This window comes from Neophocaena asiaeorientalis, unplaced genomic scaffold (assembly GCF_003031525.2).
Source record: "Neophocaena asiaeorientalis asiaeorientalis breed wild unplaced genomic scaffold, Neophocaena_asiaeorientalis_V1.1 scaffold7, whole genome shotgun sequence".
NCBI lineage: Eukaryota > Metazoa > Chordata > Mammalia > Artiodactyla > Phocoenidae > Neophocaena > Neophocaena asiaeorientalis.
Genome location: NW_020185337.1, coordinates 14278831 through 14304782, shown reverse-complemented (window position 1 = coordinate 14304782; position 25952 = coordinate 14278831). Strand labels below are relative to the sequence as shown.

General features: G+C 36.9%; 1 protein-coding gene across 3 annotated transcripts in view; it reads left to right on the top strand.

Annotated features, from left to right (window-relative positions):
- Positions 1 to 228: 228 nt before the first annotated feature.
- Positions 229 to 25952, top strand: part of BMPR1B (bone morphogenetic protein receptor type 1B) — a 221796-nt gene continuing 196072 nt past the window's right edge. The window contains exon 1 of one of the 3 annotated variants that reach the window (XM_024736109.1): positions 229 to 312. The gene's annotated coding sequence lies outside the window, so the exon portion shown is untranslated. Of the gene's footprint in view, positions 360 to 5563; positions 5633 to 25952 lie in introns of those variants that run through there. The other 2 variants (XM_024736110.1, XM_024736111.1) reach the window with 2 other exon arrangements.

The following is a 25952-nucleotide window of genomic DNA, read 5'->3' as shown; positions in this document are numbered from 1 at the left end:
ATAGTGCATAGATATAGTAGATGCTCACAGGATATTAGGATGAATAGAATAAATAGATACTGGCATATGATTTGAGAGGAAAATGCTTTACCTTTCTAAAGCTATGTTGCTTCCAGTAGTGGAGTGAAGGCTTTAGGTTTTGTGTGCATGTTGTTGAAATGTAATGTGAACCTCACGTTGCATTTTTTCCCGTTTATTTCCTTATTTATAGGTTTCGGCGTGGTCAAGAGAGTGAATGTATCTGACGTGGATGGACTGCGCATAATCTTCAAGAACGCTGTTCGCTTCAGTTATCAGCGGCCTGTTTATCTGGTCGGTATCCGAAGCAAGTCAGATTTGCCATGGTACTTCACCTCATGGTAATTAAATCATTGATTTTAAGGGAAGAACCATAAAATGAGTTTGTGTGTCACGTTATATACAGGCAATTCACCATATGTCTAACCAGGTCACATAAAGGTTAGTTAAGGTGTTAAAGCAGTAATTTGAAATCTGGGGTAGGGGCTAAAGGGGAGGTACTAGTGAAGGCGAGAAGTCAAGTTGTACAGAGGCCAAACAGAAAGAGTGATGTAGACTCTATTTACTGCCTTGAAGTGAATTTTATTTGTACCCATTTCAAAAGAAAACCTGATGAACAGGTATGTTGGCAGTGTCTTCACTTTGACAGATTGGGGTGGGTGGGGGAGATGGAATTCTGTTATCTCTGCACACTTAGTGTTTAAAAGACATTCCAAGATCAGTAGGTGGATAAACTTGGTTTCCAGTTGAGGCTTTAAAATGTTAATCTTGGCCTGTTTCTTCTTGTTTATACACTGAGAACTACAGTTTTAAAGATAGAAGAAATATTTATTCACAAACTAAGAATGGGTTTGACTTTCAGTAAAGATTCATGTTAAATGTCAACGTTGCACGGTCTTTCCTTGGCTTGCCTCTCTTCTCACTCAGTTTGTTTTCATCCACACCTGTGCTTTCAGTGATCATGATTCCATTTCTTGCACCCCTTTTCTCATATCCTCATCATTTCTCAGTTATACTTTAAAATAGCTTCCTAACATCTGTCTACTTTTCCCCTTTCCAACCTGTCTACCATTTCAGGAGCAGCAGGGATATCTGATCCTACCACGCTCTCATCCATGACCTTTAATGCTTCCAGGATTACATCCTGTAGCATACAGGGCCCTTCAACTTCATCAGATCCTTACCTGCCATTCTGTCCTTGTCACTGCCCTTTCCCTCCCTACATTATAGCCTATTGATTTTTAATGGTTCCTCAGTTTATCTGCTGGCTCATTCATTCGTGATTCTGTTCTTCGGCACAGTGCTGCTTCCTCTTTCTGGAATGTCATTCCTACCTCTTCTCTTGTTTGCCTGGCGAAGTTTTATTTATCCTTCATGATTCTATTTGAAGGAAGTATTTTTTCATCTGTGATACTTTCCTTGGCAGAGTTTGGTTCTTCCCCTCTGTCTTCTCATAATGCCTTGACTACATCTCTGATTTGGTTCTCAATGTAAATGTTTTCATGGCTCCCTCACAGTACTCAGTAAACCCTTTGGGGACAGACACTGCCTTCTGTTTTCCTCTTCATCCCCAGCCTTCAACGCACTAGCTAGCAGTGATTCAGCTGTCGTGCACTGAATGAATAAATTGATAACTGCTTTGTGTTTTAGCACCATGCTATTTATAGTGTAGGAAAAATTCTAAGAATATGATTTAGTTCCTGTTTTCAATCAGGTTGTGATTTTATTTGGTGGACAAGACGTAAACACATGAAATAATTGGGAACACAAGATAAAGCATAGTATACAAAGGAATTATGTGTATTTTAAAAGTTTAACATATACACACATAATACACATGGTGGTTTGGAGGAAGGGCAAAGATCAGGTTTAAGTTATGAGATAAGCTTCTTGGACTAGATAAAAGTTTCATGGGATAGTGAGGGAGTTGAGGTTGGTTCGTGGTCTGAGGCATGAGCAAAGTGTTTGTTATTGGATTGATGAGTCCTTTTCCTGTGCATGTTTTGTCTAGCTTATTTTTAGTAAGTCTTAGATAGTTTATATAGGTTTACTGTAAAGGCAAATGTTGAATATTTTTATTTTGTAAGGGGCCAAAAATCAAATAGGGGAAATTAGAACAATGCATGAAAGTTGAGGTGGATACTAGGTATGTATTGGAAAGAGATTAATCCATATGAAACAGAATCTGGGCTGAATAAAGTTCTACAGGCAGATGCCCAAGTAGGGAATGGAATGATTGACAGAATCATCTTATAATGGCAGTGAGGTAAGACCTCTCTTTAGCTTGGTTCTAAAGAATAGTTGTGAACAGTATTTACTGGGGTCAAAGATGTTATGTCTAGAACATTCTTTACGCTCATGGGGAAAATGAAAAGAAAACCAGAGATAACAAAAACAAGCCAAATTCATTAGTTTTCAGGGGAACAGTGAGAAAGGGTTTAAACTGAGTTGGGGCACGACTGTTTGATGGGAGAGGAACCATCTTCCTGGGGAGTCAAAAAGAGAGAATACCAGTGGGAAGGTGTAGAAGGTTCACAAATTGAGCAAGTAATTATGTAGGGCTCTAAAGGCTGAAATCTATATCCACAATGTTTAACTATGCATTTCTCACTTGTCTGTTAGTTCCCTGAGTACATTGAAGATAATGCTGCCTCGGCCTAGGATATGTGAGGCAGAAAGAAAGTTAGGGAACTCTAAGCCATGTTGTTTCCCTTGGGTCCCGAGGTCTCTGGCTGGTCATCTCCTCTGCACATTCCATAGTCTTCCTATGTGCATTTTGTAGATGACGTTCAGAGTTTTTAGTTGTCGTTGTCTAGTGGGAGAAACAGGAAGAAATACTTATATCCATCTCAGTCCAGAATCACTTATATTTTTAAAAGTTCCTGTTTGGTCCTTGCAATTTAGGATTAGAGCGTGCTGAATTGATAGCTTTTCAAACGTAGGGAGGTAGTAGTGGCTTCAAGTTGCTGCGTATTTCTAGGCACCAAAAGACAAACTATGATAATAGCTACATTTACCATATGCCAAACCCTCTTTTAAAGCACATCATAATTTCCACAATACCCTGTTTCTACCTCAACCCTATGTTGAAGGGAAACTAGGGCAAAGAGAGGTTTTTAAGCTTTGCCCAAGACCCCAGGCCATCTGATAACATAAACTCAACTTTTAGTTACTGTGTCCCCTTTACTGTTTGACGAATACATTTTTTTAGGACTCTGGCATCCTAAATTGGGAATCACCAACTTTCAGCAAAGGATTAAGGAAATTGGTGGTGGAACCAGAAGCTTAAAGTGATAGACTGAGAATTCTGTATGTGAGCCAAAAAGAGCTACAACTACAAATTTAAGTTTTTCCCACGCTTCTCCTTTGCGCTAGAATAATTTTTACAGCTTTTATAATTAGGGAGTAACTAAACTCTTCAACATAGAAGTAATAGTTCTTGACAATATGGTGGTCTGTGATGTTATTAGGTTGTCATGAACACTTAAACTACAATTTGAAAGTGGGCCTGAGGGCCCGTTGTACTTGCACATTTGTAAATTTTCCTAGACTAATGTAGTATGAGTTTCTTTACTTTGTCAAGTTTGTAAAATTCATAAGCTTTGTCACTTAAAGTCAGGTCCAAAGCAAACTGAAAACTAACATTTGATATCTAGCCATAGCTTTCTTATTTTCTCTTAATTTCTTGCTGGAAACAATCGGTAGAGGTGGCATATTACTAACACAATCTGGTAATATGTAGCAAAAAATCTCATTTTTATTTTCCAGTTTTTAGGGTTAGTGGTTATATTTTCAGATTTTCATAGTTTGGTATGACTGTTTTTAGATATTACCTAGGAAAATGTCTTGTTTTGATGTGACACATTTGAAAGCCAAAGCCATTTTAGGATACTTTTGCCACAACTGAAGGAATCCAGCTGTCCTGTAAGTACCTGGTGAATTTCAACAGTAGTCTGGTTAGTCAGTGTGGTCAGTGCTTCAACTTGAATTGTTTGTTTTGAATCAGATACTATTACAAATTAATCTAATACTACCCTCCCCCCCCCCTTTTTTTTTTGTCCAGAAACAAAGCCAGCAATACTAATGCATGGGGGGGGTTATTATGATGATGATGTAAAAACCAAACATTTATGAAATAACAAAGCAAGAATTGTTCAAGACACAGACACTGGGTCTGGTTAATTTTTCCACCTGACTTCTTATAAATTCAGGCTTCTGCAGCATTGCTTACGATATTATCAACATGTCATAGTTCCTGATGATAAAAATTTCTGTAGTTTTGCCAGAGCTTTAAGTTTTTAAAGATTTTTTTCTTTTGCCTTTATCACAAGTGTTGAACATGTGAAGAAGTAAACATCACTGAGTTGTACAATACGTATAGGCTGAATTTCTATGAGGCTGCTGGATTGCTAGTCAACTTAGATTATTACTCATTTCAGCGTTTCTTTACCATATCGTTAGCTATGCACTAAGGCCACTGTAATTGCACCAAACTCGTTCCTCTCCTTTATGCTGAATTGAATGTACTACCAAGTTCTGTTACTCATCCTCTTTTGATCTCCAGAGTTCACCCCTAAAGTGCATTCTCGTTTTCATAATCCTCTCAAGGCTTTCATCCTTGAATGACTGGATTTTGGCACAGATAGTTAACTGATTTCTCTGCTTCTGTTTTTTTCCAACTCCCTGTGGAAAAGTTGATCTGAATTTTAAGGTACATGGTAGTAGGTACATTATAAGGATGCAGTAAATGCTTATTGATTGGTTAAAAACAAGTTCTCAGAGGTAGAAAGTCATACGCTTTATTCGAATGTTGGAACTTTAATGACTGAAGCCATATTTTATTTATTATTTTGGTTTGGTGAAAAATCTTATGAAATTCAACTAGGTTCTTTCTTTACACGCCTTCTACACTTTAGTTGTGAAATGTGCACTCTGGCTCTCCTGTAGGTGATGAAAGAAAAAAAAAGTGCTGGTTATTAACTTTGAGTAAACATTTAGTAGTTCAAAATAGTAAAGTTGAAAGTAATATTTTCTTTACAGAGGTTTTCCATTTTTGTCTGTCAAATGTAGACATTTAAAAAGATTAAAAATTATGGTGAAAGTTAGCAGGTGGTGTGGGCCACATAAACAAGTAAAAGAAAGAAAAATTAGCATTTTATAGTACTTTCTTACATCCGTGAGCTTGTTGAATTGAATTGATAACGATTCGTTTTGGGGAGCTTATTTTCAGTGCGTGGCTTTCTGTGCTCAAGAAGAAAAATAAAATGTTAATCTAATTCTAGTTTGTTGCTTTTTCATCAGAGTCTTTGAGTAAATTGAAAATTGTCTGAAAAGTGTGCAGTGAGAGCTGTGTGAACAGTCCTTTGCTTCTGTTGTTCTGTGTTTCACACATCACTCATCCATGCCCAACAGGTGTTCTGCCAGCTGTGCCCAAAACGTTTCACATGATTTAGAATCTGTTTCCACGCTTACCTTGTACAGGGGCTATTTGCTGTAAAAGGAGTTCTCTGATTACATAGTTCTTTGGCACAGGTGAAGGACTAGAAGACAGAAAAGCGAGTCGGATTTGAGTTCTACCTGCCTGTCGTTGTTGCTTCAGAAAGAGGAGGAAGCGGTAGGATGAGGATTGGTTTTCTGTAGCCCTGATGCTGCTCAGTTGATTTTTCTTTTCTTCTTCTGTACTTTGGCATGTATATTATATTGTGGCAAGGAAGAACTTAAATGCAGTCAGAGTAACTTTATTTTCACAGCTGCATGAAGATGCAGTGAAGGAGTTTGAATTCTCGGAGATTTTAGAGCTATGTGGCCTATTAAAATAGAGGAAAAGAATCTCTACATTTCACCACTTCGATGAAGAAGTAAAAAATATGTAAGGTATTTTCTATCTGTGAAGTTAACTGATTAGTGATCATAACTGACTGGGAACATGTAGGAAATTTTGTGAGTATATTGTACTCCTGTCAAGATAGTAAACAAATTTTAGAACTTCTGAATATTTATGTTTCATGCTGCTGAGATTAAACTATTCTTGGTTTACTTACAATTAATCAACCAAAGAAACAAGTCTCAATAGGCAGTAAATTAAACAGAGCCATTTTCATGCTCATAAGTAGGGTTTGCCTTCAGCCATAAATAATCATGGTTGAAACATTTCATTTTCAAACTGTAGTTATATGTAACAGATACTATGTTTAAATGTCATCTTATAGCTAATATCACATTTAACTGTTGCTGCCACTTTATGGCATACCATTATTGTACTGAATTCTAGCCTCAGAGTATAACTCCAAACATAAGCAGGTGTTAAGAATTTTTACCTTAGCGTTGCAGGCATACGATAGAGTATGTCCATGCAGATAAAATGGTCAGATGTGTAACCCTGAGAATATGTTTGCATTTTGTGAACAAAAATAAAACTGATTAGGAGCTGGGGATTATCTAATACTTTCTCCGCATATTGTACTGTATTGTAGAACAGCTGTGATCCGAAGCACTGCAGTATCCTCAATCAGCAAACCTTCCACTCTTAAATTTTTACTTTTCCCTATTACTAGAAAATAAAACAGCTAGCCCTCTTCATTCCAAAGAATATCTCAGTATAATGCAGTAGTCTCGTATGGCGGTGAAAAGAGCTGGCCCCGGAGTCAGTTGTCCTGAAGGTGAATTCTCACTCTTCCGTTCACTACTTGTCTTTACCTGTAAATGAGGATAATAATAATAGTACCTAACACATAGGTTTGTTTGAACGTTAAATGAATTAACATGTGTTCAGTGCATAGGACAGTGCCCTGCCTAAGCAAGTCTGGCTGAGCTGTCATCATTCAGAGGCTTGGTCCTCCCATACCTGATGACTGTAGGTTGAGAAATACTATTGTGGGGAAGTGGAACTTCATATATTGTCATTTCTTATGGTTTTCATTTTTAAAGTGAAGGAAATTGAAATTGAGTGCTGTTAAATGAATCGTTTAAGATTAAACAAGTAATTAGTGGCAGATTTGGAACTGGAATTTAGGCCTTTTTCAGTGTTCGGCATCTGCTCTGTTCTTATCTCAAGAGCATTGAAATAATTTTAATAGTTGTCTTTTGTACTTTTGATGCTCAAAATTTCTCTTTTCTTTAATTTGTAATTTCATGAAAATAGTTAAAATGTTGCAAATGTATACAGTAGAAACTATTTAATATTCATATATCTCTAAAATCCCTTTAAAAATTCTCACTTGGAAAATGGTTTGTATGTCTTGTTATACAAGAATACTAAAATAAGGAAACCAGACTTCTCTTGTGCATCTTCTATCTGCCAGGGTCTGGAGCTACTTAACTTTCTGTGTCATAACAAGTGATAGCAGTTTTTAAATTCATAGGTTAGCTCTTAAAATTAATAATGTATTATTGCTTTGCATTTCTCTGGAGGCCAGGATTCAATTTATCACACTTCCTGTGTAGATACACATTATAGCTAAAGAGAAATTGTTTTGTTTGTTTAGATGACCTTGTATAGTTTCCTTCAAGAGCCTGATGATTTATATTGTAATTTTTGCAAAGCTTTGTGTTCACAGTAGGGTGTCAGACAGTTAGATGGTGATGTTCGTGCTTTTCGGGTAGTTCCAGTGGTTAAGTGAAGCTTCCTGAAGACAGGACTATAAATATAGGTCCTAACTACCTGCCCTCAGTGATTTTTTTTTTTTTGTACTGAACTTTTTGCCTTATTGTGATGCTACCGCAGTGTTTATAGTGCAACCTATGTACCTGCATTGGCTGGAGAGATTGAATGGCTTGTCTGTCTGGGACACGTAATAGATTCCAGCCTTTTTCCGTGACATCATTATTATAACAGACTTCTTTGAGAATATGAACAGCAGCTGTGCACTTTTGTGAGTTTTACATTATGAACCATAACAACCGTTTCAGCTCTATACAAGTGATAGGGCAGCTTGATGCTTAACAAATGAAGCCAGGCTCTGAGCTGTGAAACTGTTAACAGATCTAGTAATGACATGGGCCCCATGTATGGAACATTTCATAATACAACTGGGGAAACCAGGGGTGACCGTCATTTAGCACATTGGCTAAAAGGTTTTTCTCTACCTCTTGTTCAGTATAACTTCACAGAATCAATGAGAAATTGACTTGCGGTTTGTGTCAATAGATGTAGCATATCTTCAGTTGAATTTTATTTTGAAAATATCAGGTTTTCCAGCATTTGAGCGTTCCATTTCCAGCCTTTAAATAGAAAAAGAGCAAGTATTATTTTCCTCGAAGGTTAAAAAAAAAAAAAAAAAAGCTTACTTTTACCTTAAAGGTAAGAATCTAACATGATGATGTGAAAAAAATATCTTGATTAAAACATCTCTGGATTATGTTTGTGTAGGAAAATAAATATATCTGTTTCTAATCTGTGTAATAGTAAAGCAGAAATAAATAATTTTAGCAGAGAAATTTATATAACTGTTACAGGCCTACCTTTAAAATTCTTTATTGTATCTTATCAGACTTTTTCTTTATGAATAATTATTACTGTGATTTGCAGTGACAAACTATATACCTTCCATGTGTCTGTTTTTTGTTGTAAAAAAATTAATAACTTGGAAATAATGTCTTTTCCTGGGATATGTAAAATTCTGCAGTGTTTTAAACAAGAAAGATCAAAATTCCTGAGATAAGAAAATTTTTAGAAGAATATCCTTTATAATTCCCTATTTCATTAAAATTTATACTATGAGAATAACAATGATCTCACAAATAATCATGTACAATCCTTGCTAAAAGAAGTGAGTACTTACTGGACATATACCCAGAGAAAACCATAATTCAAAAAGACACATACATCCCAATGTTCATTGCAGCTCTGTTTACAATAGCCAGGTCATGGAAGCAACCTAAATGCCCATCGACAGATGAATGGATAAAGAAGATGTGGTACATATATACAATGGAATATTACTCAAACATAAAAAGGAACAAAATTGGGTCATTTGTAGAGATGTGGATGGATCTAAAAGAGAAAAATATCGTATATTAACGCATATATGTGGAACCTAGAAAAATGGTACAGACGAACTGGTTTGCAGGGTAGAAATTGAGACACAGATGTAGAGAACAAACGTATGGACACCAAGGGGGGAAAGTGATGGGGTGGTGGTGGTGGTGGGATGAATTGGGAGATTGGGATTGACATATATACACTAATATGTATAAAATGGATAACTAATAAGAACCTGCTGTATAAAAAATAAATAAAAATTCAAAAGAAAAACCACTGATAGAGACCAATGAATATATCCATAAGTAAGAATTACCTGTTTTAATATAACAAAAATTGTATCTGTTATCTACTCATAGTTTAAACGTTGAATTTCTGAAATTTCTTTTGGCTTCGTATCAAGCATGTAATCTCCTGTAACAAGAAATTGTAAAGTTGCCTTTTAAAAATACTACTTTTTTTCTAATTGCAAAGGTAATATATTTTAATTATAAATTGTAGCAATAGGTAACATAAAAAATTGATCCCCCCCATTCAGAGAAAATCAACGTTAATTGTTAGCTAAGGTCTCACATATTTTTTATCAGTGTACATCCTATGTTTTGAACTTTCTTTTTCTTCCTCTTTATATTTGAGCATCTTTCCACGTCACTACAATAAAGCTCTAAAAGGTGGAATAATGGAAATGGATGATTTTGAATCTGGTGAAGAAAGACCTTTTAATTGATAGAAAAGAACTATGCTAGTTATCTCTGCCTCTCATTTATATTTTCCTCATATATTAGCATTTAAAGGCAACTATAATTTTTTTAAAAATCACAATTATATTAACCTTTTAAAAGAAAAATACTTGGGCTTCCCTGGTGGCGCAGTGGTTGAGAGTATGCCTGCCGATGCAGGGGACGCGGGTTCGTGCCCCGGTCCGGGAAGATCCCACATGCCGCGGAGCGGCTGGGCCCGTGAGCCATGGCTGCTGAGCCTGCGCATCCGGAGCCTGTGCTCCGCAACGGGAGAGGCCACAACAGGGAGAGGCCCACGTACCGCAAAAAAAAAAAAAAAAAAAAAAAAAAAGAAAAAGAAAAAAGAAAAATACTTGGTTTCATTATCAAGTACAGAAGAATGTGCCACAGACTGCTTAATGTCACTTTTACAGGGTTGTTTTTTTTTTTTTTTTTTTTTTTTTTTTTTTTGTTCAGTCTCCAGTTTCTGCTGAGTATTTGGAAATGGTTGCTTTTTTTTCCCCAGAAATCTTATTGTGGGGGGAAAAAACAGTCTCATTTAGACTTTGGTTTTAGTATTTGCCATTATATTTCTTTGCTCATTGCCATTAAAATACTAGTTCATATTCCCTTTATAGAATGTATTTTTACAGTAAGGTAGAGGCATCTTAAGCTAGTTCAGCTTTTACTAGCAGCTGATAGAAAAGAGTACCTGACATAGGCTTTCAGTTAATTTCCTTTTATAAGAGCTGGAGATCACAAAGGTGAACCTACTCAGATTTATGAAATTTTTATCGAACTGACCAATACTTGGAGGTTTGAGACATGTTATTTTAGTGGGGGAAAAAAAGGAGTTTTGGATTTGTAATCGTGCCTCTTAGAGGCTTACAGATTGCTAGATCTTCACCCTCACAAGTTCCTTACATAAATTTCTTAACCAAGACTCAATTTTCTCATCTGCCAAATGGATGTGTTAATTCCTATGTGATGGAATTGCTGAGAATAAAATGACTTCTGAAAAATAAGTATCAGACTTAATATTAAGTCTTAATAAATGTTATTTTTCTCAAAGTTTTCCAGCCTCTAAATAGAAGCATGAATAAGCACATCACATGTGCAGATCATGAAGCCAAAAAGTTCTTGTATGTTTTGTTTTGTTCGTTTATTTATATTAAGACTTTATTTTTTAAGAGCAGTTTTAGGGTCACAGCCAAACCGAGGGGAAGGTATAGAGATTTCCCATATACTCCCTGCCTCCACACATGCATAGCATTCCTCATTATCAACATCCCCCTCCAGAATGGTACATTTGTTACAACTGGTGAGCCTGCATTGACATAGTATAATCACTCAAAGTTTATAGTTTATATAACAGTTTACTCTCTGTGGTGGTGTACATTCTATGGGTATAGACAAATGTATGACATGCATGTACCCATCACTATGGTATTTTCACTACCCTAAAAGTCCTATGTACTCTGCCTATTCACTCCTTCCCCTGGTAACCACTAATCTTTTTACTGACTCCACAGTTTTGCTTTTTATAGGGTATCGTATACTTGGAATCATACAGTATGTAACCATTTTGAATTGGCTTCTTTCACTTAATAATATGCGTGTAAGTTCCCTCCATGTCTTTTCATGACTTGAGAACTCATTTCTTTTTAGCACTGAATAGTATTCTGTTTGGATATACTACAGTTTATCCATCTACCTACTACTGAAGGACATCTTGATGGCTTATGTAGTGTTTTGTATTCTTATTTGAGTCTTTTTTTCCTAGTCATTTGAGAGGGATTTAAATAGTACAAATTTACATGTAATAAATATAATCAGTTGTATCTTAACTTTGTAATTCATGGTTCTTACATTTTTCTTAACGCTATTCAGGGAGTTTACAGTATTGCAAATGCAAAATCAAAAATGAAATCACTGTGTAACACAAACTCCAGCTGATCCTGAAAACTAGACCCCATTCTCATCCCACCCTTTATTCAGTATTCCTTGCTTCTCCATTATAATGGGCTGTAACATTTTGCATTTGTAAGACTTTTTCTATTTCCAGAATATTTTTATGTCCATTCATGAATTCCATCCTGTGACAACTCTAGTTTTAAGCACTTCTCCATGTTGTTTAGACCCTATCCATTGCTGTCATCTTTCCAATGCTGAGCCTTTAGTTCTTCTCTTTGCTGCTGCTTGAATTTTTTTTTCCTCTGGAGAAGAGATTCCTTTGTAATATGCTGCTGGTATAGTTACACAGTTCATCCTTATAACATGGGTAGGTTCAGCTCTTTGGGACAGTGCTGTATACACTGTGCTTTTCAGGAACATTCAATGACTTTTTTCTCCCACCCACAGCATAGAGATTAGATGGGAAATGAGCTAAGTACCTTTATCCTTTTTCTTTATTCTTTCTCTTATTAAACCAAACTGGTTTACTCCTTGGGTCCCAGAACGAATCTCGCTCAATACCCTGTCTCGGCTTCGCTGATTCCATGTTTGAGTGAAGAGTGAGACTGACTACATTTCAGATTTTGATTGTATAAACTGTGCAACTTTGGCTAAATCATTAAACTTTCTACCTCTACGATGCAGATCACTATGGCTGCCGCACATGGCTGCTCAGACTGTGTACGCACAACTCTAGGGACTCCGTTCACATAGATTACAATATTTGGAATGCCCGACATCCTCTGCAGGATTGTTATGAGAATTACATGAGCTCATAAAGAGAGTAGTTTTACGTAATGATAAAGAGTATGGACTTGAGAGCCCAAATTCCTGGGATTATAACTCAGCCATTCCACTTATTAGCTGCATGATCTTGTGAGAATCATTTAACCTTTACTGTACCTCACTTCCCATATTTTAAAGAAGGAAACAACAGTGCCTGTCTCATAGGGATATTTTGAAAATCAAATGTGTTAATATTTATAAAGCACTTAGAATAGTTCCTGGCATATACTGAACACCTGGTATATGTTAGCTCTTTTTCTTACAGTAGGAAAATTATTTACTGTGGCGTTGCTGCTCTGTAACTGGTAGTTCGTTACATAAGGTTTACTCTTCACATTTTTGCTCCTTCTGTGTTAGGTCTTTTCTAACCCTTATACTTGGATTATCTTTTCTTCTTTAGAATTTTACACAGCAGGAATTATACAGTAGGCATGAGATTTAGCTTGGAACTTATTAATGCTGCTTTATAGTATGCATATTTCTGTTTCTAGAAGACCAGGACCCTCATCTGTACCTTCAAGGTTTTCTCAGCTTTTATCACCTTCTGCCTCAACTATGACTGGTGGAAAATGATCCAGTGTTGCCCTCTGCTCTGTAGGGAGTTGCTCTCCTAAGAGTCTGAGGCTTGAGAACCAGAAAAGACAGCAGAAGTGGTAAACTCATGGTCTCTTCTTTTTAAAGCCTTTTATAATCCATTTGATTATTTAAGATTAACATGCTCAACGGTGAACAATTGAAAATGTAATTAAATTCTATGGTATATGGTCAGACTAACAGAAAGCAGTAGGAGTTTAGAAGAAAGCAGTGTCTGTAAGAGCTGGGCTAATGGGAAGAGGCTTCCTGTGGGGTGCAACTTAGATGGAGTTGTATGTGGACGGATGATGCTGAACTAGACCTTCACACAATGCTGATAATGTTCATGCTTATGTTAATGCTGACAGCTAATAGTTACTAATATTAATCCTAAGAGCAAACGCTCATGCAGCTTGCTATGCTAGACGTTGTTCTTAGTGCTTTACACATATTAACACATTCAATTCTTACAACAAATCTATGAGGCAGGAACTACTATTATCCCCAGGTTAAAAATAAGGAATTTGATATTGCCAATGGATTTTATTTAGTTGTGATCGTGATTACAAATTTAACTTTATTTCACAATAAATGAAAGCCCTTACAGTTTTTCGAGATCCAACATTTTGAAATTATGTTCCATCATACTTTCTTTAATCATGCCTTATAATCTTTCTTTTATTTCTTTTTAAATGAAAGTTGTTTTTATGATAGCTCCCTCCTGATAAAGACATGATATAATTATCAACAACAACACAAAAAGATAAAAGACTTTCCTGGTTTGGAATGTGGGGTATAGCTTATTTTATAACTTCTTTTATAATTTAGGTCAGCACATCAGATTTTAATGGTTTCTTATTTGTCTGATTAAAAACAACTGGTAAAGCTCATCTCCAGCAAGAAAAAACGGAGTTTTGAGTTTGCAAAATATTTATGGTGGTAGAGTTCTGGATTTAATTTCTAGCTACTTGGGTGCCAGTAACAGACTAGAATTTGCTTTTTAACAACTTAGCTAGACTTAGTGGTACTCTTGTCTAACTTTATAACATAAATTGTGGATCATTGGCAAATCCCATCAGTAGTTTTTTTTGGCAGCCTTTTGGTGGAAATAGACTTTGACTTTTATTACGTTGTTTAAAGGAAAAAAATTGAAATTAATCTATCTTTTTTTTTTTTACTCATCAGAGAGACTGTCCTGGTTTCAGTTTACAACTGTGTCTTTTTTTAATGAGCTGTAGGCTGTATTCTTTGTGATATCAAAGAAAATTGTTTAGTTTCTAATAGAAATAGAAATCATTTAAGAGGTAGCTAAAGATGTGCAGACTTGATTGTGATTTTAAAAAAGTCTTCTCAAGTGTGGATTGCTGTGTTGATGAACACAGGGTTCAGTTGTTATTGGTTTATGCATTTGCCAGAGAAACAAACAATCTGTAGGGCAAGTGTTGTTGAGTTCTCTAATTGGGGCCATATTTCATGTGGGTATTTACCTATCTTTCTTCTCATTCACAGGTCTTGCTGTGGATTAGTTTTAACAGTCGTGTGTTTGAGCATGGCTGTGAAACTCGATACGTTATGCAGGAGGCCTGCCTTCTGTGGCGGTAGTGTGATTATAAAGTGTGAGACTGGTTTCCACTTTATGGACAGACTGTGCCCATGGAGTCTGCCTCTGTTGGGTGGTTTTTTCCTTTTGCGGTGTGTGGGTGGGAGAATGTGTGTAGGAACTCTTTGTGGCTCTTCCTTTGTGTTTTTTTTTTCCTTAGGAGACTTCAGGATGTTTGAAATCAGCATTTGCTCTTTCATTTCTCTCTGGTCTTTTTCCCCCATTGTCTGCACTATAAATGTAGATGAAAAATGTCTTCCTTTGACCTACCTTTCCTATATTACTTTAGCTCATCACAGGGATGCTTCGTAGATGATCTCATGATCATTTTTTACTCAAGTCTAGGAAGTAACGCATACCTTCAAATAGTGAACTAAAGTATTTAATCAACTCTAAGATATAATCCGATTTCAGAGATGTAACAGTGTGAAAACATGCCTGTAGTGGTGGTAAAGTGTTACTGATTTAAGATGTACCTTTTTCCAGGACGTCACAATGAAAAACATGCAGGCCGTTGTATCAGTGAAATATGGTAATTTTTATTAGGTCCTGACTACTGTGGGTTATCACTCACGTTTGACGTGAATTAAGAAGCATAATATGGATGGAACCAAGATAAACATATGCGTGCTAAATTCCATTCTTTGATCATTTTTGAAAACAGGTCTTTTAAATGGGCCATTTATTAATTAATTAACCTGACTACTACATGTGTTCTTCAAATACATATGAAAGAAAAAAAAGAAAAGGAAAAAAAGCTTTCTACTTCTCAACCTATCAGTTCGTCACCCATCAGCATTCTACTCAAAAAGTAGTACTAGTGGTAATAATGTTATCTCTGGATCATTCACATATGGTCAGCGAAATATGGTGTTTAATATCATGAGCTTCAGAGGAAAGTAGACCTAGGCTCTACTTTGCGCTGGGGTCTACTTGGAGACCTTGAGCAAATTGCTTCATTTCTTTCATTTTTCTCAGATAATAACCATACTTAACACACTGAGCTGTGTTGAGGATTAAATGATTAATATAAGGAAGACACTTTACACAGTGTCTGAGCACATGGCAGAGATGGTAGTCTGCTAGGGTGGCCAAAACAGCATAGCACAGACTGGGTGGCTTAACAACAGAAATTGCTTTTGTCACAGTTTTGGAGGCTAGAAGTCCAAGGTCAGCGTGCAGGCATCGGAGGCTTCTTTGCCTGAGCTTGCAGATGGCTGCCTGCTTGCTACCTTTTCGCACGGTCTTCCCTTTGTGGGCACAGTCTGTGGTGTCTTTCCCTGTGTCCTAATCTCCTCTTCTCATAAGGACAGCAGTCATATTGGATTAGGGCCCACCCGAACAGTTTAGTTTTAATTTAATTACCTCTTTGGTGGTCCTGTCTCCAAGTACAGTCACATTCTGAGGTACTTGGGGCTTCGGCATGTGAACCTGGGGGGAGTGCAATTCCAACCATAACAGCAGTCCCACAGTATTCGTTGTTATTCAGAAATGATTGCTGCTTATATAAGGGTTCTCAGGTGGTGTCTGGTGTCAGAATAAGAGCGGTAGTGGAGTGAAATGAGAGGACTTGGCTTAGGTTAGCATATGGTCCGGGTGGGTCACCTAAGAACATTGGGGTTTTCCCTGGGTGGTGAGGATGGTAGTGCAAGTGTAAGCAAAAGGTCAGGAGTTATAAATGATGTTTAAAACACTAAGTTCGGGGCTTCCCTGGTGGCGCAGTGGTTGAGAGTCTGCCTGCCGATGCAGGGGACGCGGGTTCGTGCCCCAGTCCGGGAAGATCCCACATGCCGCGGAGCGGCTGGGCCCGTGAGCCATGGCCGTTGAGCCTGCGCGTCCGGAGCCTGTGCTCCGCAACGGGAGAGGCCACAACGGTGAGAGGCCCGCGTACCGCAAAAACAACAACAACAACAAAAAAACACTAAGTTTGGAATGAGCATGGGATGGTTGGAAAAATGTGAGAAAGCCGATTTGGCAAGTTAAAAGAGCTTCACATTGGGAGTCATGAGAGGTTAAGTGCCTGTGAGATAAGGGGAGACCAGATTTTAGAGTTGCTTGAAAACCAGGCTGGGTTTGTAAACTTGTGTTAAAGATTATTAACTGGAGTGTGACACGAAAAGAATTTTAAGAGGGTCAAAAACATTTCTTTACTGCACTAATCTCTGTATATTCTTAATATGAAAAAAGAGCATCTGTTTCACATATTGCTCATGTATTTAAAGTACCTTCGAAAGCATTTGAAATGATCTTGTTAGCAATTCATTGTAATGTTTAGGTAGTCAGCAGTCTCGTAAGACACGTGGAGTGCCCTGAAATAACGTGGTCAGGTGCTCTCCTCTCCTGCGTCTCTGTGAGAACATGTAAGGTCTAAGGATCCTTCCCAGACCAGTCAGGTCGGACATGTGGGTAATCCCTGAGAGAGTCTGTAAGCATTTTACAGAGACTTCTGAAAGTTGAATATTCCTTTGGATTATTAGAATGTTTCTTCTCACATTTCTTTTAAATATTTTTACCAATATTATTGTTTGAGCCACATGGGCTATATTTATAAGGACAGCATTCTTTCTTGAAATGTAATATAAAATTTCATTACAAAATATGTCGTTGGATTCCATCTCATAAAGTTAATTCACAGAGCTTTTGGAAATGCTTTGGCTAGTGAAGTTTTTGATCTTTGATTAAAATGTCAAGTAATAAAAATATTATGTGAGTTGAGATATATCTGAAATTAAATCTAGGGTAGAAAGTATGACTTTAGTTGCAACTGGGAAAGTTTTGTGCATTATTATTTTTGAAATCCCCTTAAAAGTGAAAAATAAAGAGGTGAATGCGTTAATCTAAAAATTAGTTTTAGATAATCTAAAAATTAGTTTTCAGAGATTTAAATGTTAATTGAATTGTCTGCATGTTTTCAGTGTCAAAGTAAAAGTTTAAGAGCTCTTGAATTATTGTTTAAATTGAGAGTGTCAGCACATCTTGAATTATTGCATGGTCCTAAGGCCCAACCCCTCTTAACTCGTAGGAATTATCTGAGATGCTAAATTTTTATCACTTTTTGCTAATACGAAGGGCTCGAAACTTGCAAATCTTTTTGTTTTCTGAGGGCAGTTTTAGTCATGTCATCTTTTAAGGAAAGTCAAATTTTGTCTCAATAAAAGGAAATAATATATCCGTGTTAACCAGTTCTGAGGGAATTATCTCTTCATTAGCGCTGTAGTATTAAGGCTCTTGCTTATCTAAACATAATTTCATAGCATAAATCTCCAGTATACTGGACTCTTTAAGAGATCTCTATCTTTGGACATTGTTGTTTTTCCTATCACTTTATGTCAGTGAACCATTTTCAGGGACAACCCAAGTCAGTGAGGTCAGTCTCTTATATATCCATGTGTTTTAGGAATAGGTGATAGTAATGTTAGAATATAAGGAGAGAAAACTGTTGGGCCTTCTGAGGCAAATTAGGTCTAAGGGACTGCTTTAGTTTTAAAAACAAAAGCTCTACTGTTTCTGGCCAGAAAACCAAATATCTTGGAGTTAAACGTGGAAAATGTTTATAGTGTTGTATAGTTTTATTACTTCAGACAGAAGGAAAAGAGTTTATTGAGTAACCTTCAGCCAGTAAGAAATTTTATACAGGCCAACAATCAAGAGGTTAATAAAAAGTATTTTCTGGTTTAGGGAGAATGAACGATAAAGGCTTAAGACACTTAGCTGTTCACTTTGAAACAAGTGCAGTCTTTTTTGGCTTTAAGTGACAGTAGACAGCTAGCCAAGTAGAAAGGCTTTGTGACTTATAGAATTGTTCTCAGAGTGAAGGGTGTGTGCCCTTTCCTACTCTTTTTCCCTTAGAATGCTAATTTGATGGTTGAACCTCAAGCAGGTATCTTGACCCAAGAGCTAGCAGTCACGCATGGAGGATGGTGTGAAAATGATATGGAAAGAGACTGGGTTTTTTAGGATTGTAGAGTTGCCATACCAAACGTCTCTGTTACCTGGGGATTTTGTTTACAAGAGAGAAATAAAATTCTGTCTTGTTTAAGCCACTGTTATGTTAGGTTTTTCCTATCATTCATAGTGAATGTAATCGTGAGTGAGATACTCTCCCCAGCTTCATTTACTCCTAGAGTCAGTAAACTATGGTCTGCTGGCCAAATCCAGCCCACTGCCTGTTTTGTAAATAAAGTTTTGTTTAAACACAGCCATGCCCATTTGCTTACACAGTGTCTGTGGCTGGCGGTGCCTGCTCTCTTGCTACCGTGGCAGGGTTGAGTAGCTGTGTTAGAGACCGTGTGGCCCTCAAAGCCTAAAACATTTACGATGTGCCCCTTTATAGAAAAAAATTTGCTGATCTCGTCTGTTGACTGACCTCATTTGTTTTTCTTTGAAAATGTCTTTTTTATCTTTCTTTTTTCTGTACTTATACTGGTCCCTTACCAGGCTGAACATTTTTAGCTCATGTTTGAACTACTTGAGCTGTCTTGTTGCAAGCGTTCTTAAATCATTTGTAATTCTATCATTTATTCATTCTGTCAGATATGCGATAACATGGTAAGCTTTCTTAAACATAGTTCACATTATGTCCCTCCTCTGATCGAAAACTTTCAGTGACTTCCTATTTCCTACAGCATCAGGCCATAACATTTGTGCTTATCTTTTACGATTCTTTATATTCTTGCCCTACTCTAGCAACGTTATTTTTTGTTCATGTATTAACTCATTTAACAAGCTTTTAAAATACCAACATGTGCTAGGAAACCTGGAATGAATCCACAGTTCCAGCGATCCTTTGTTTGTAAAACAGTAGCAGCCTCTGATTGGTCTCCTAGCCACTGGGCTTCTCTGTTCTGCTCTATTGTCTTTCTTAACGCTTTCTGGATGAGTTTTCTGGAATGCAGTTTTGGTAACGTCACACTCCTGATTGCAGCCTTCAGCGATCCCACGTCACCTGCATGGCAGGTTGTGCAGGTTAAATCTCAGTTTGTGGCATGGAATACAAGGCTTTGTCTGATTTGGCCCTTGCATTTTTTGTTTGTAATTCAGTTTCTTCTTTGGGAAGATCTTTTACCCTATCCTGGAGGGCTCGCTCCTTTTAAAATTTCTGTCAAGTTTTCTGTTCCTTTTGCACATACAGTACCCCTGTCTGAAGAATCCTTCTTTTCCCCTTTTTCCTGCCAGCCCTTCTCTGCAATAATAATGTGTCCTTATTAACTCTTCTTAGATGGAGCACGAATGCCATCTATCTGCATTGTGAGGTGTCCCTGCCCCCTCCTGCTGAATGCATAACTCCCTCCTCTGTGTTACCATAGAACCTTGTGCATGCTTATTATTGAGTACTTACAACTGTAAGAGTTACTGGTTCACACAGTTATTTCACCTCTACTATGCAGTGACTCTTTAGACTGAAGTTTCCTGGTCATATGTTCTCCTTGCATCTTGCAGCTTTCCCTCATGCCAGTTATCATAGTTGTGTGTTGTATTTCTTCGTATTGTTATTGGATTAATGTCCTTCTAGTTCACCACTGAACCTGATCCTAGGCCAGACCTGCAGCTTTGTGTTCGTCATTGTGTAACTAAGTACCTGGCACACAACCTGCACTCAGTACTTGCTGGTTGAATGAGTAGATTAATTTGTTGAGGGAAAACTTTTTTTTCTTTTGTGTTTGTGTCACATAGCACGGAACTCAACAATGTTAATTTATGAAGCCTTGAAGAGTCCTTTTTTTTTTTAACAGAGAGACTCTTTTCTTCAAATAAATCTTATCGAAAGTCCAATATATAAAAGAGATAAAATCAGAACTGCCATGTTTGAATACCCCTCCCCTGGCCCCTCACTGGGCTCCTGAGGGAACTTACCAGAACCCCTTGGGCTTGCCTCAGGGTTAGATGATGGTTGGGAAACCACTGTTAGAGTGGAAATAACATTGGCTGCAACAGCAGGTGAGCAGTGTTTTTCGTCAAGCCCTGGCTGTCCCCGTGTGACTGGGCAAAGCATTTAACTATTCTGGGACTTGGTTTTCTTATCTTTGAAATGAGAGGTTTGAGCTAATGTTCTTGGTGTTTCTTTCCAGCTATGTAAGTGTATTTAAGTTTCAGGTTTATTCCAGCCCTTGGTCCTCACTTAGATATACATATTCTCTTGCTGGAGCATGCTTGCCTCTGCCTCACCCTAATGCTAAATTTCTCTCAAGACCACGGCAGCCATCAACTCATCTAAGAAGTCTTCTCCATCTACTCCTTTGCTTATTGTACCTATCACATTCATTGTCCACAGCACATAGGCTAGAACCTAACATACAGAGTTTTCCCAGTATAGAGTTTCCATGCTGGAATGTGTTTTAGCTAGTAGATTGGCCAGACACCCATTTTGCTTACCTTAAACAACCTAATATTGTTTCAAAATATTAAGGCATATTCTCTCCATAATTTACCTGCTGATAAATAAGTATATAAATATATACATTTTATTGGAACGCTGTAGACTGTCTTCAGTCATCTCAATTAGCTTTATCTGCTTAATTGAACAGACCTCGTATTTCTGTGTATCTCTTTTTTTGTGAGTCTGTTCATGTTTTATTTCTTAGATTCCACATATAAATGAAAGCATACAGTATTTTTTGTCTTCGTCTTACTTCACTCAGTAAGGATGGACCCTCCAGGTCCATCCATGTTGTTGCAAATGGAAAAATTTCATTCTTACTTACGGATGAGTAGTATTCTGTTGTATATACGTGTAGCACATCTTCTTTATCCATTCATCTGTTCATGGACAGGAGGCTGCCTCCATATTTGGCTATTGTAAATAATCGTGCTATGAACATTGGGGTGCATATTTATTTTTGAATTAGTGTTTTCGTTTTCTTCGGATATATACCCAGGAGTGGAATTGCCGGATCATATGTTATTTCTATTTTTAATTTTTTGAGAAACCTCCATACTGTTTTCCATAGTGGCTATACCAATTTACATTCCCACCAACAGTGTACTTGGGTTCCGTTTTCTCCACATCCTTGCCAACACTTATTTGTTGTCATTTTGACAGGTGCCATTCTGACAGGTGTGATGTGATATTGTGGTTTTAATTTGCAATTCCCTGATGATTAGTGATGTTGAGCATCTTTTCATGTGCCTGTTGTCCATCTGTATGTCTTCTTTTGGACGTCTTTGGAAAAATGCCTATTCAGATCCTCTGCCCATTTCAGTCAGGTTGTTTTCGTTATATTGAGTTGTATGAATTCTTTATATATTTTGGATATTAATCCCTTATATCAAATATATCCTTTGCAAATATCTTCTCCCATTTAGTAGGTTGCCTTTTCGTTTTTGTTGATGGTTTCCTTCTCAGTGCAAAAACTTTTAAGTTTGATTAGATCCCATTTGTTTATTTTTTGCCTTTGTTTCACTTGCCTGAGGAGAAACATCAAAAATATATATATATTGCTAAGATTGATATCAAAGAGTGTAATAATGCCTATGTTTTCTTCTAGGAGTTTTATTTTGTTTCTTGTTGATTCATAGAAAGTCTTTGTGTATTGATCCCACTGTATATTTCATGTTTTACAAATCATCCATTTCTGTTTTCCATTTTTATTCTGATTTTATTTATGGTGATATTTTTTTACAACATAATTTTTTTAAAAACACCAATTTATCAATCTTTGTGGAAGAGACCTTGAGAAAAGATGACTGTGTATCTCTTAACATTTATTATTGTTGATTGACTGATCATTTGAAAATTAAGCACCTATTTAGTTGCTCAGATTAGGAGAAATAGAGGGAAATGTGCTTTGAACATTATTTGGTGAGACTGAAATTTAAGTGAGGCTGTATTTATGTATATATGAGGGATAATACATTAAAGTCTTCTCTATCCATTTTCCATTAGATAAAAGAGCAAAGCAGAAGAGAGACCTGCTTTTGCAGTCAGATCTGAATTTGAATCAGAACTTCGCGTGCCTTTAGACAAATTAAAACCTCTCTGACTTTAGATTCCTTATTTTTAAGTGAGGTAATGCCTACTTTCTCAAGGTGGTTGTGAGGATTAGAGCTAACATATGTCTAAAGCCTTTTACATAGTAGGCATCCCACCAAACTTAACTGTTCATTGGTATTTCTTATCACTGGAGAAATCTGAGATGAGCTCCCTATGGCCGAAGAAAAAGATCTAGGTATTTGATAGGGTCCATGCTAATCCATTTATTTTCTGCCTTGGGTTATGTAAGAGATTTCAAATTGAAGTTAGAGCTGTTTTTTTCCTTCAGGCTAATTTTCTCCTGGTTTAAAAACGCTGAAAGAAATTAGGAGAATTAGTAACTTTCACTGTTCACATTTTGTGGGACTGATTTTTTTCTTAATTTACTTAGTGGTACACTGAAGTTTTCTTCCTGATGATGTGTTTCAAAGAAATGTAGTTTGATTTAGACTGAAAGAGTAAATTGTGTGTTTGTTCTCCTATTTACATATATACACAGGAGTATTGATATGATAAACACATCTTTAGGCACTCGGCAGCTCTGAACAGAATTTAGAGCAGCAGCCCTGTGATAGAACAATGGAGCATTTGTGGAATTGAGAAAGACAAAGAAACATTGGAAAGCTGGTTCATTGGCACATAGGGAAAGCATTAACCAGCAAAGCACTTAGAGTGGACATGTGGCCACACAGTTGTAGAAAAAAGATTTTGAGTCTCTCAACACAAAGTCTTGGCTTTGGACTCCTTAGGTTAAATATTGACTTTTGAAATGGGATGAAAGTTGATATATAACATGTTGCAATATCTTTCTCACCACATGTTAAGTGGCAATAACATAACCTTGTTGGATAACTAGTACTGTGTTGTTTCTGATTTACAGCCCTGGTAATTTTTCTTGTTCTGGGAATACATTGCATGAGAACACATGTTGAAGCTAAAATTAGCTTTAAACCTACCTAAGTAAAAGTGAGAATTCTTATATAACCAACTTAAAAATATTTAGATTTAAAAATGGGGTTTCAGTATATAGATTTAATTCCCTTTCTCAGAGAACGTATCAAAAGAGTAAAAACATATAAGCATAGAAACAAAAATAGCATTAGGAGTAATTACAAAGAATGATAGATCAGTTTTAGAAGAAAATAGAACACTTAGGTACCCTTGAAAAAAAACAGTGTAAAAATTTTGCTGTAAGAAAAACAGGCATATGTCTGCTTACTCACAGGGTAAGGAATATACTGTAATGAAAAAATGCAAACTTCTCAATTGGTCACGATGTTTTTTCCAATGAGCCATCCATTATATAGTGGATATTCTTTTTTTTAAAAATTAATTAATTTTTTTTTTTTTTGCGGTACGCGGGCCTCTTACTGTTGTGGCCTCTCCCGTTGCGGAGCACAGGCTCCGGACGCGTAGACTCAGTGGCCATGGCTCACGGGCCCAGCCGCTCCGCGGCATGTGGAATCTTCCCGGACCGGGGCACGAACCCGTGCCCCCTGCATCGGCAGGCAGACTCTCAGCCATATAGTGGATATTCTTTAAGTCATGAACTCTTTACAATGAGCTATATGGAAAATCTCCCAGTAATTGGGTAATTCCAGAACCTTCACTTGTCTGTGTATATATGGCATAAATGTTCTCAAGAGAGTTTATGACTTAATTGTCATGTGTGAGAAATTTTTGCATTTTATTAGCTTTAATTTAAAGTGCAATTAAGAACTGAAAACCTAAAGTTTGATGACTCAATTCAGATTATATACAGTCATTGAAAAATATTTCGCTTGGTAGGTTTATACTGAAAATTTTTCATGAACACACCAGCTGTATCCTAAGAGATAGTGTGGGAAAGTTTAAGGAGAGATTCTGGAAGTTCCATGAAGGGAATGAGGGCCCTTGGAGACATGTTAGTCAGTCTGTAGTAAAGCAATTATTTTATCCTGGGAGGTGACAAAAGGAGGCAGAAAAACCAAGCGTGCAAGGTGTTTTTATATACTACTTATATGTAGGGAGCAATTAAGAATCCAAGACAAAAAATCCAAAAGTTGGGTTGTATTCAAACTGTAAGTTTACAGAAAAATAAAACCATTGAATGAAGGGATAGTTTCCTCTTTTGACCAAGACTAAGCCCTTTTAGACCTTTTGTGCAATCTTCAACCCCGTTAAGTAGACATACAAACACCTTTAGCATCTTTCTCGGGCTTAATAATTAATGTATTTGAATTGAGAAGGCTGCGTAGAATCAGAGCCATTCAGAAAGCAGGGAGTATTATAAATGCAACGTTCTCATTACAGATTATGTACATCAACCAAGTTTAGTGTAAAGTGGCTTTCTGTAATTGCATTCCATTTTCTTATTAACAGTCCGGAGCCTGTGCTCCGCAACGGGAGAGGCCACAACAGTGAGAGGCCCGCGTACCGAAAAAAAATAAAATAAATTTAAAAGATCCAGAAATTTATTAGAGAACATATGAGATATCACATATGACCGTATTCTTCATCTCACTTGGAGGGTATCTCCAAAAAGTGGTGATAATGATATTTTAGTGATTTGATTAATTTTCCTATTAGCTGTCTAAATATAAACGATACTTGTAACTTTACATTAAAAGAGATTTTGTTTCTTTTCCGTTCTGTCATCTTTGGCCTTTCCTGGCATCTCTCCAGATGCCATTACTTAATAATATGTGTGTGGTTTATTTTTTATTTAGAACGAGGTAGTTTGAGACCAAAGTGATTACACCTTGCAGGTAGTGGTGGTTCCATCTGTCCTGTGTCTCCCTCACTTCTCACGACAAGATCTCCCTGAGCCTCCATGGAGGAACATTAAAATGCTAAGCTCTGGGACTTGGTGAGTAATTAATTAAAAAATATAAGGGCAAGATTAAGAAAGCTGTTTTTCATGGGCTGCACATTAAATGAGGAAATGAAAATGCTATATTGAGTAGTGGGCAAAATACATTTATTTTTAAGAATTAGATATTTTACTTAATTGGACTGAGAAATGTCAGAAAATTTACACTGCCATTTTAGACACTGAAATGTTAGGAGGAGCATTTGAGAAACAGCAAACTCAAAGTAATTTTATACTCCTTGAGTTAGTTTTTGCTTTGATCCCTACACTGAAACTTGAGGGCAGCTCATGGAGTTGGGCAGGTGGCAGGCACACAACCCATGTGCCTCTGGTGTTTGAGATAACTTGAGAATCCATCCTGTGCTAAGTCAGTGAGAATTGAAGATCTTTCTTGATTAGTGAGTTTTACCACTGGCATCATTAGGTTCTTGTACCCTTGTTCCATATTCCAAAGTAATTAGGTCTTATTTCTGGAGATACATCTCCACCCAGTACTCCATTTT